Source organism: Fukomys damarensis, unplaced genomic scaffold (genome assembly GCF_012274545.1).
Source record: "Fukomys damarensis isolate Sample0158 unplaced genomic scaffold, DMR_v1.0_HiC HiC_scaffold_17, whole genome shotgun sequence".
NCBI classification, from domain to species: domain Eukaryota; kingdom Metazoa; phylum Chordata; class Mammalia; order Rodentia; family Bathyergidae; genus Fukomys; species Fukomys damarensis.
The window spans coordinates 57588442-57599903 of record NW_022900929.1 but is presented as its reverse complement, the minus strand read 5'-3'; positions in this window follow the sequence as shown (position 1 = coordinate 57599903).

Below are 11462 nucleotides of genomic sequence, written 5' to 3'. Positions count from 1 at the left end.
TAAATATAAATACATTATCTGGCTTGAAAATTGCCTATTACAACAAACTTTTATTCTGATAATTGCTTATTAGTATACAGAGTAAGGTGATATTTTAAATATTGCTAGTAGGGCTGGGGGTGTGGCTCAGTGGTACAGTGTTTGTCTAACATAAATGAAACTCCATATTTGATCCCCAGAACTACAAAAAATTAAATAAACAAAAATAAAATATTGGTAATAGATTGAACTAAGTTTTTCAACATGGAAATCTGTTTCAGGGAAAATTTATAACCGAAGAGGATTAATTTGTCTTTCTTTAGCCCCCAGGTACTAAAATAGATGGTCAGGGCCAGAGAATTCTAGAAGAGGCCATGTACTCTCTACAATCTGCACAAAAGACAATCACTCCTGGACCTGAGATGTGTGTTTATCTCTATTTAAACTGATGTAAGGGCTGGGGATTTAGCTCAGAAGCACAGCACCTACCTGGCAAGCACAAGTTTCTAAATTCAATCTCTGGTACCAAAAAGAAAAAATTTGCTGGGCATGGTGGCTCACGCCTGTAATCCCAGCACTTGGGAGGCTGAGGCGGGAGGATCGCTGTGAGGTCGAGACCAGCCTGGGCTACACAGTGAGTTCCAGGTCAGTCTCAATCACATAGTGAGACCCTGCCTCAAAAAAATTTTTTTTATGTAAACATATTTAACTATAAAATAGTATGCAACCTTGCTATTTGGGCCTTTTTCTTCTTCTTCTTCTAATTTTTTATTAGCATATGTTTGCAGTACATGATTATATTCCTCATGGGGAGTTGGTACATATACATAATATCTCTTAATTCTTTTTTCTTCCCTTTTGGGAAAGAGCTATCTCCCTATTTATTATTTGTCTTTTATTTTGCTCATTACTTGTATTTTGGTTTTCTTATAGAAGATAAACCATGTGATATTTAAACTTGTTTGTCTGATTAATTTTCATTTCTCTTTATAGTCTCAAAGTGAATCCATTGTCCTATAAATGACTCCAATTTATCATTTTTTATGTCAGAGTAGTACTCCATTATGTATATAAATGCCACACTTTGTTTATCCATTCATCTATTGATGGACATATAAACCACTTCCAAGTTTTAATTGTTATGAATTTTGCTGCCATAAATATGGATATGCATATATCGCTGTAATACAATGTCTTTAATTCTTTTGAGAAGATACCTAGAAGGGGAGTGGCTAGGACAAATGTAATTTCTAGTTTTAGTTTTTTGAGGAATGTCCATACTGATTTCCATAATGGTTGTACTAGTTTACATTCCCACCAATAATGCTGAAGTCTTCCTTTTTCCTCCACAGCCTCAGTAGCATTGTATATTATTTGATTTCTTGACGCTTTTGGAAGTGAGATGGAATCTTAGTATCTGTGTTATTTTAATTTGTGGGGTTTCTTTTTGTTTTTTGGTTTTTTTTTTGGTGTTTTGAAATAGTCTTACTATGTAGTTCAGACTGACCTTGAATTCACTATGTAGCCCACGCTGGCCTGGAACTTGTGGCAATCCTGCTGCCTCAACCTCCAGAGTGATGGGATTACAGATGTGTGGCACCATGCCCGGTTTGTGTTTCTTTAACAGACAGAGGTATTGATCAGTTTTTTCATGTATTTATTGGCCACTCTTACTTTTTTCTTCTGAGAAGTGTCTATTCATGAATTTATCCATTTTTGATTGGGTCTTTTATTTTATTGAGTCTTATATTTGGGGGGGCTTTTTTTTTACTTCTTTATGTTTTCTAGATATTAGTCCTGTGTCCAGGGAATCGCTGGCAAAATATTTTTCCCATTCTGCAGATTGTCTCATCACTCTATTGGTTGTTTCCTTCGCTGTGCAGAAAATTTAATTTGATATGATTCTATTTGTTGATTGTTGATGTGTTTTATCTTGTGCAACCAGGGCTCTGTTTGGAAAGTCCTCATCTATGCCTATGTCTTCAAGAGTTTTACCTATTCTATCTTTCAGCAGATTAAGTGTTTCTGTTTTAACATTTAGGTCTTATATCCACTTTGATTTTAATTTAGTACACGGTGAGAGATACAAATACAGCTTCAACCGTCTGCATATGGACAGCCAGTTTTCCCAGCACCATTTGTTAAAGAGGTAGTTTTTCCTCAAGTTTATATTTTTGGCCCCTTTGTCAAACATCAGATACCTGAATGTGCTTGGGGTTGTTTTTGCATCCTCTATTCTGTCCCACTTATCTACATGTCTTCTTTTGGAGCACAGTTTTAAAAGGGGAAAAAAAAGCTAGTATATAATCCCAGGATTGAGGAAGCTGAAGCAGGAAGATCTCAAGTTTGATGCCAGCTATATAATGAGATAAAAGCCATAGTGAGATCCTGTCTAAAATTTTTTTAAAAAATCAAATACAAAAAAGGCATAGAAATTATACTTTATGGACTTGGTCCACAGTCAGTGCTCAAACATTTTTGTTGAAAAAAATGCGTGAATGAGTATAGAAATGATGTTTCCTAAAGGAAACTGTTGGGAAACAATTCTCCCTGGGTCTAATGTATTTCTTTACTTCTTAAAGACCTTCTTCTGGACTCTTTTCAAGGATGTTTATGCAATGAAAGTCTTCAAATCTAGAGATAACATCACCTTCCAGAGCAGACGCTGTGTTGACTGTCTGTACGTTAAAGATACAGTAATGTCTCCCTCAAGACTCAGCTCTTGCCTGTTGGCTTTGAGTCCAGCATAAACTGGGGAGGCTCCCTTTGCTTGGAGCTCCTCATTTCGAGGAAGCCTGCTGTGTGCATAGGATCCCATATAGCCCCTCTGCTCTGCAAGTCCCTGAGAAGGATGGGGGTCAGGGAACCAGTGAAAGAAGATGACAACCAACCCACCTTCTCCCCCTACTGTGAGTAATAAACTGTCCTTGGTCCTTTGTCCTAACTTCACTGGCTTCTATGCAACTATGGCAGGCTAACATTAGTTTTGTGAAGGGTAAAACCTGAGACCCTTGACATTTCTTGACAGAAATAACTGTTAAGTACTGGGTAGGTAGACAATTTTTTCTATACTGTGTAAAAAATGTCTGAATCATGATGATGCTAGAGAAAAACTTCCTAAAAGAGTCTTCATTTAAACTACAGATAAGCCAGGCTCAGTGAAACACAACTGTAATCCCAGAATTCCCAAGACTGAGGCAGAAAGGTCACCATGAATTGGAGGACAGCCTGAACTACATAGTGAGACCCTGTTTGTCTCAAAAAACAAACTAAAAAAAGGAAAGAAAAAGAAACTGCCTATATTAAACATGTGCATACTTCAGCAGTACACATATATGAAATAATTCTCTCTCAAAAAACTTCATACACCCAGGGGTGTGGAGGAAGCTGTCCTCTTACAGACCTTTCATTTGAGGGTACAAACATCTATTTTCATCTCTTATTTACTAATAAACTTAAAAATTAGTGAAATAAACCTTCCTCATTTTTATTATATTTATTAACTCATATTGACTGTTCGAAAGAATGGGTTTCATTATGGCATTTCCACAGATACATATAATGTGTTTTGATCTTATCTAGCCTGCCTACGATGCTTTTTAACCTTCCTCCCTGTTTGCTACCTCATAATCTTTTGGTTAATCACTCCTCTGAATTTTCTTTCCCCTTCCTGTCTTGAATTTAGAGCAATAATGGAGAATGCTTTAGAGCTTTCAGTGATACAAATAGCCCATTGCAGCACGCATGCCATAGGTTTCCCACCACTGATTTAGAGCCTAGAACAATATGAAATTTATTCTTGGCCACTCTAAACTATAGGAGGCCCTGTCTCAAAAACAAAGAAATTTATTCCTATTTCATGGATTTACAAGACATGCTACCAACTAATCGAAGGTGAATACTATATCTTATACTTCTCTAGTACCAGTGAATGTCTAGCACATAGTAGCTCAATACATTCTTACTGATTGGTATATTTTAGAGTTGGTTTTTAATTATAAAGCACTTATAGATCTAAAAATCTATGTATAAAGTCAAAAAACAACAAACTACCAATAGAGAACAACAGCTATAAATCATATAGCTATCTTTGTTTTTGTGGAAAGTATTCTTATTTCATTAAGCAATCTTTCCATTCCTGACCACATATTCAAAAGATAATCATTATCAATAACACCATCTCCACATACAAAAATATTCCTTCATAATGACTCTTAGCTGAGTTTGCATTTTTGTTTTTGTTTTGCCTTCCTTCTGTAGTTACTATTTTAGGCTACTTCTAACATGGCTCTTATTTCCTGATTTCACATCTCATGTGATTTCTTCCCTTAATATATGGGCCAGAACCAGTGATGTTTTGAATGACTGGCATATGGCAAAGTAATAGAATATCGCATCTGAGATTAGATTATGAAAAATTGTGACTTCCTTTCTCTCATTCTCTGGTGTGCTCTCACTTCCTCATTTTGATAAAGGAACATAGTGTAATCAACCACTCTTCACCAACCAATGATGGCTGGGAGCAATGACATACCCCTGGAGTATCAGAACCTGGGAAGCTGAGGCAGGAGGATCTCGAGTTCAAGGCCAGCCTGGGCTACGCAGCAAGATCAAGGCCAGGCTGAATTACACAGTGACACGCTGTCTCAAAAAACCAAAACAGCTGGGAATAGTAGTACCCAGGAAGGCGGATTGTAGTGAGTTTGAGACTAGCCTGGGCTACATAGCAAGACCCTGTACTAAAAGCAACAACAACAAATAAAATAATGAGGAACTGAGGCCCTCAGTCCAACATCTTGTAAAGAACTAAAGCCTGCCAACATCCGCTACCCAACCAACCCTTAAAATCACTACAGAAGCAGCACTACCATGAACAAAGCCTTGGGAGAAACCAGAGCCAGAAGACCAACTCAGCTCTGCCCAGCTTCCTTCTTAGAGCCTCTACAAGAGAAGAATCATTCACTGCTTTCAGTCCCTAAGTTTTGGAGTAATTTGCTCCACAAAAATAGATGGCAAATACCACTTCTGTTTGATAAATAATGAATTACACCAGCTTGGATTTTACTCAAGGAAATTCAAAGCCTGCCCAGCACATGCAATGTCCTGAGTTCAACCCTCAGCACTGGGGGAAAAAATAGGAAGAAGATACTAGGAAGCATGTAAGGAGATGTTCCTTTCCCCAGAGAAAGTAGTTACTGCCCATAAAAACTCAGATACTTGCCAAGTGATTGTATCACACATAACCTTGCTTCTGAGTTTAGAAATCAAATTTAAGGAACTGTTTCAGGATGTACTTTTTCATTGAAAACCATTTCAAGTAGATTCTAGTTTCACAAGTCATAAGTACCTAATTGGTTCTCCACTGTTTTGGAAAATAAATAACATACTCCGAATTTGGTAGCAATTCTGACCACTTCTGGAAGTATGTACTCTTTAGTTCACTTTATCAGAGCCTACTGATTTGAATATATACCTCCCTGTATATATTTCATTACTCAGCTATGGCTTTGTGAGCACTCAGCTGGAAAACAGAAAACCACTTTGTCAATTCTCATAAATAGTTGTTTTAATACATTATTCTTCAGTTCATGAATACATAGATGTTTCATTAGTAATTATTCTTTAAAATCTTCCTCTATATTTTATATACTCTTTGGCAGTATGACAGATTTCATAAGAAAAACAAGGATAAAAAATTTAAAAATCAAGATTTCTGCCCTTTGATATTTAAGACTTTGGTAAAAAGCTTATTTGTTTTGTTTTGTTTTCTGGTACTGGGGTTTTAAAGTAGGGCTTTGACACTGAGCTACTTCCCCAGCTCTTTTTTCAAACTACTTTTTGTGACAGGGTCTCACTAATTTGCTGAGTTGCCCAGGGTAGACTCATGCAATCCTCCTCTCTCAGCCTCCCAGAGTGCTGGGATTTCAGGAGTGCACCACCACCCTCAGTTTAAAAAACTCAAGTTTTAAAGCCTGAAAATAATCATTAAAAAAGAGTACTTTCTCAGCTTCCATTAAGCCAATCACACACTTTAATTATCCTAAAATTGGATAAGTTACCTATTTACTAAATATCAGTTCCTCAGATCCTCTGGAGTTAATCGCTTAGTTTGGGATGATAAAAGGTGGAAAAACTGAAGTTAATGAGATGCCCACAGAAGTCAGAAAAAGAGAAGTCACCCAGGCAGTTGCCTCTTCTTTCACCCTTTGTAGGCTTCTCGAATGTTCTGTCAGATCCCAGGGCTCCTGCTGTGCCTGCTCTTCCAGAGCCCACTCTGTCTCCACTTGCTCTGAGCTGTGGCTGTTACTGTTTCTATCTAATGATACCATCCTGTGAACAGGAATAAATGCTATCACTTCAAAGTTGGGAATGAGATTTTTAACGTGTGACTCTGTGAAATCTGCTTGCACTAGAACTGAATGCTTCTGGAGCTTGACTTTGTTGAGCTTTTATGAGTACAATGTATTTAAAAACCTTTTAAGGTTATTTCCCCATTTTTGATTCATTCAGCGAGTATTTATATACTTTTCACTATGTATCCACAAGTGTTCCGGACAGGAACGCGGCAGGAGCAAAAGTGAAGCTTGGAGTCCAAGTCCTATGTGGGAGAAGCGTGGGAGTAGAGATGCTGGACAAGGAAGTTCTGTAACTAATTTCGACATGATGGTTTTCCATGACCCATGACCTGTTGTTATAGAGAGATTAGCTATATATTGCTATGTATATTATAACACAGGTTTATAATGAAGTGACAATGTAGTACTCATATTTCTTTTTCTAAATATATCTTTGTGTGTGTGTGTGTGTGTGTGTGTATGTGTTATGGTACTGGGACTGAACCCAGGGCCTTCACACTGAGCTATATCCTCATTCTCTTTTTATTTTTATTTTGAGACAGGATCTTAAATTGCTAAACTGCCCAGGCTGGGTTTGAACTCACAATCCTCCTGCCTCAGCTTTCCAGAATGACTGAGTAACAGCTATGCAGAACCACACCCACCTTCTAAGCATGTCTTAGCCTTAGATTAAATCACACAACTACGATATGTATCTGTCACATAATTAACATCTCAAATAATAACTTTGAAATTTCTCTGATAGATTGAACTGCACTAAAAATACACACTTAGTACTCTATGCTTTAAAACAGGAAAGGAGCCCCCAGAACCATGAGCCAGGTAAAATTCTATTACTTATAAATTAGAAAATAAAAATATTAACCTCATCATACATATGTTCATGTAAAAATTAGTACCACAGGGGTTTCTTTTTTTTTTTTTTTTCAGACAGGTTGTCTGTCACTTTGTAGTTCAGGCTGGCCCTGAACTCAATGGGTAGCCCAGGCTGGCCTCCAACTCACAGCAATCCTCCTGCTTCAGCCTCCTAAGTGCTGGGATTATAGGAGTGCCTGACTACTTCCCGGCTCCTTCATTTTTTAATAAAAATATGTAGCTCAGCAAAAATAAAGCTGATCTTCAGCCCATGAATGTTTAATGAAATTATTAAATTAGCTGCCACCTTGGAGGGGAGGAAGACCTAGGGAAGAGCACTACATACCATGCACTGATAGCGCTACATGGGAAGCATTTAGCAAGAGCACACTGGAGACAAAATAACTGCTCTTTGATCTACATAATGTACTTCATGTGACAAGAATGTGACACAGCCTCAAACACAAACTTTCCCTTCCTTACATGGATCAGTCACTTTCCCATGGCTGGGACAAAATATCTGACACCCACAACTTTAAAGAAGGGGAGATTTCTGAGGGGCCAGAAGAAGAAAGGGGCTCACTCTGTGACAGGCAGGAAGCAGACTGAGGAGAAAAGCCTGGGCTGAGAATCTACCCTTCCAGGTCACGGCCCCAGTGAGCTGCTCCAGTGCCTAAAGCGCACCCAGCCATTCTACCAATGAATGAATCCATGGATATGCATAGCACCCCTCGATCTAACCCCCTTCCAATAGCCCTACCTCTGAACGTCAGGTTTTAGGGGGATATTTTAGATCTAAACCACATTAGCATACAAACACCAAATGTAGGATACAGTAGATAGAGCACTGTATCTCCTTCATGCAGATCTGTTACATTAACTTCCTACATCTTCAAAACAAAATAAGATGAGCAGCTGGTAAAACGTTTTTCCCACATTGTAGGCTGTCTCTTAGTTCTGTTGATGGTTTCTTTTGTAGTGCAGAAGCTTTTTAATAAGATGAGATCCCAGTTGTTAATTCTTTCTGCTAGTTCCTGTGCTACTGAGGATTTGTTCATAAAGTCTTTTCCTATGCCAGTGTCTTCCAGAGTTCTGACTAACTTATCTTCCAGCAAGTTTAGTGTTTTTGCTTTTATATTTAGATCTCTAATCCACTTGGATTTTAATTTAGTGCATGGTGACAGATAAGGGTCTAGTTTTAATCTTTTGTAGGTTGAGATCCAGTTATTCCAACACCATTTATTAAAGAGGCTATCTTTCCTCCAGTGGGGACTGTCAGCTCCTTTGTCAAAGATGAGGTAGCTGAGTGCATCTGGAGTTGTTTTTGTGTCTTCCAATTTGTTCCACTGATCCTCAGGTCTGTTTCTTTGCCAGTACCATGATGTTTTTAGCACAGCGGCTTTGTAGTACAGTTTCAAATTGGGAATTGTTATACCTGCTGCCATGTGTCTGTTGTCTAGGATGGCTTTTGCTATTCTAGGTCTCTTATGGTTCCAAATGAATTTTTGGATTCTTCTTTCTAGTTCTGTGAAATATAGTGTTGGAATTCCAATTGGCATTGCATTGAATCTGTATAGCAGTTTTGGTAGTATGGCCATTTTCACTCTGTTTGACTCTTCCTACCCAGGAGCAGGGGATATCTTTCCATTTTCTTATATCCTCTTCGATCTCTTTTTTCCGAGTGCTGTAGTTTTCAGTGTAGAGGTCTTTTGCTTCTTTTGTTAGATTGATTCCCAGAGACTTCATTTTTTTGGGTGCTATTGTGAAAGGAATTGTTTCCCTAATTTCTTTCTCAGTGAGTCTGTTATTTGTGTACAAGAAGGCTATTGATTTTTGGGTGTTGACCTTGTATCCAGCTACTCTGCTAAAAGTGTCAATTAAGTCGAGAAGTCTTTTGGTGGAGTTTTTTGAGTCTTCAATGTAGAGTATCATATCTTCAGCAAATAACACTCCTCAGACGAAGGACTATTATCTAAAATATATAAAGAACTCAAAACAACCAGCCCCATCAAATATAAAGACCCAATTCTAAAATGGGTATCTGAAATGAACCGACATTTCTCAGACAAAGAAATAATAGCAGCAAGTAAATATATGAAAAAATGCTCCACATCACTGGTCATTCGAGAGATGCAGATGAAAACAACACTGAGATTCCACCTCCCCACAAAGAATGGCTGCTATCAAGAAATCACACAACAACAAATGTTGGCGCTGCTGTGGGGAGAAAGGAACCCTTCTCCATTGTTGGTGGGAGTGCAGACTGGTGCAATCACTATGGAAATAAATATAGAGATACCTCAAAGAGCTGGGACTAGAGGTTCCATTTGACCCAGCCATCCCTCTGCTGGGTATCTTTCCAAAAGAATTAAATGAATCATACCACAGTGATATATGTACACCCATGTTTTTAGTGGCATAGTTTGTAATAGCTAAAAATTGGAAACAGCCCATCTGCCCATCAGTTAGAAACTGGATAAAGAAGATGTGGTTTTTCTATAAAATGGAATACTACTCAGCCATAAAGAATGAGAAAGTAGATTCATTCATAGGTAAATGGGTACATTTTGAGGATATACTCCTAAGTGAAATAAATAAGTCACACATATGCAAATACCGAATAGTTTCTCTGGTGTGAAAAACTAAAATAGTACTCAAGATCGTAATGGGACAATTAGCAATGTGAAATAGGAAGAAAAGGACCAAAGGTGTAGGGACAGTGAGAAGGATAGGGAAAGGGGAATAAGGGAAAAGGAAAAAAATATGAGAAAATGTAAAACTGGAATTAAAGTGTTTGAAGGTGGGGAGGGGAGGAGGGGGTGAAGGGAGGGTGGGGACAAGGGGGAAAAATGACAACAAGACCTGGCATATAAAGGTACAAGATCCCAGTAATGAATGTAACTGTACTGTCTACCTAGAATGTACCAATAAATTAAATTTGAAATTAAAAAAAAAATAAGAGGGCCAGGGATTTAGCTCAGTGGTTCTGGAGCCTGCCTGGCAAGTGCAAGGACCTGAGTTTGATCCCCGGTATCCCCCCAAAAAATGCAAAATAAAATAAGCCTTCAAGTAAATCAAAATAAGCCTTCAAGTAAGAAATACGGTTATCCCTAGAAAAGTCCTACTGATCAGAATAGGAGATAGCTTAGTCTGTTGCAGTTAGAGTGTCATAAAGGCCTCAAGGATGCTTAAATGCCTTCATACACAGTTCAATTTCTAGGAACTTAAAATAATCTGATATGTGTGAAGTTATTTGTGTTCACTACAGTGTTATTAATATGGGTGAAAAATTGGAAGCCACCTAAATGTCCAGTAGTAAGAACTGATAAAGTATAAAGTATCCATGTTCTGGAATTGTCCATTAAATATAAGAGAATATTTCAGGATGTGAACGAGTGTTCCAATATATTGATAGTTAAACATGATGTTACAATACATTACATAAAATAAGATCCCAGTTATATGTACTGCATGTATAAATATGTATTTGTGAAAATGTTGACAGTGTCCAAAAAGTATATGCCAAAATGCTAGCAGTATTGTCTTCAGATGGGTACTTTTCATTTTTTCAGTTTGTCTAGAATAAAAAGTTTATAATCTTGTCATCAAAGAAAAAATAGGAATTTTTAGTGCTGGGAATCAAACCCAGGCCTCCCACTGCTAGGCAAGGACTTTACCACTGAGCTACATCTCCTGGCCCTAGAATTTTTGAAAAACAAAGTCCTAGTTTGCTAAAATCCCATCATTGTCCTTTGGATTTCTCTGTCGTTACTTTCTGAGTCTGTTTCTTGTCTGCACTTCTGTTATATCAGTTGTCAATGTCTAATAATTATTTTAGTTTATTACACTTACAGTTACTTCCAGTTCATCTCAGTGTGCCAGGCTATTGAATGAGTCATTGCTGAATTAAATAGAATATACTTATCCTTCTAGTAGCCTCTGTGACAGAGTAACAGGGTGGAACTGTCATGGAAATTTGAAGGGTATATACTAATATTCAAATGAAATATGAAAGCTAGACATAATACAGTGGTTTTTTAATATTATGAAAACTCATCACTGCAGATCCAGAGGAGATTGAAAATGTTTCAAAAGTGACAGGGGACATTGGGAAGCCAACTGAATACAATACTTCAGGAGGGGTCCAAGGTCCTACTTATCCCCAAAGATAAGTAGGTAGGAGGCTTGCTGACTACTACTGCAGAAAAAAATTTCAGGCTGTGTCAGTAGGAAGCATGGCATAGATTTATATAGGTTCTGTAGTGAGGTACA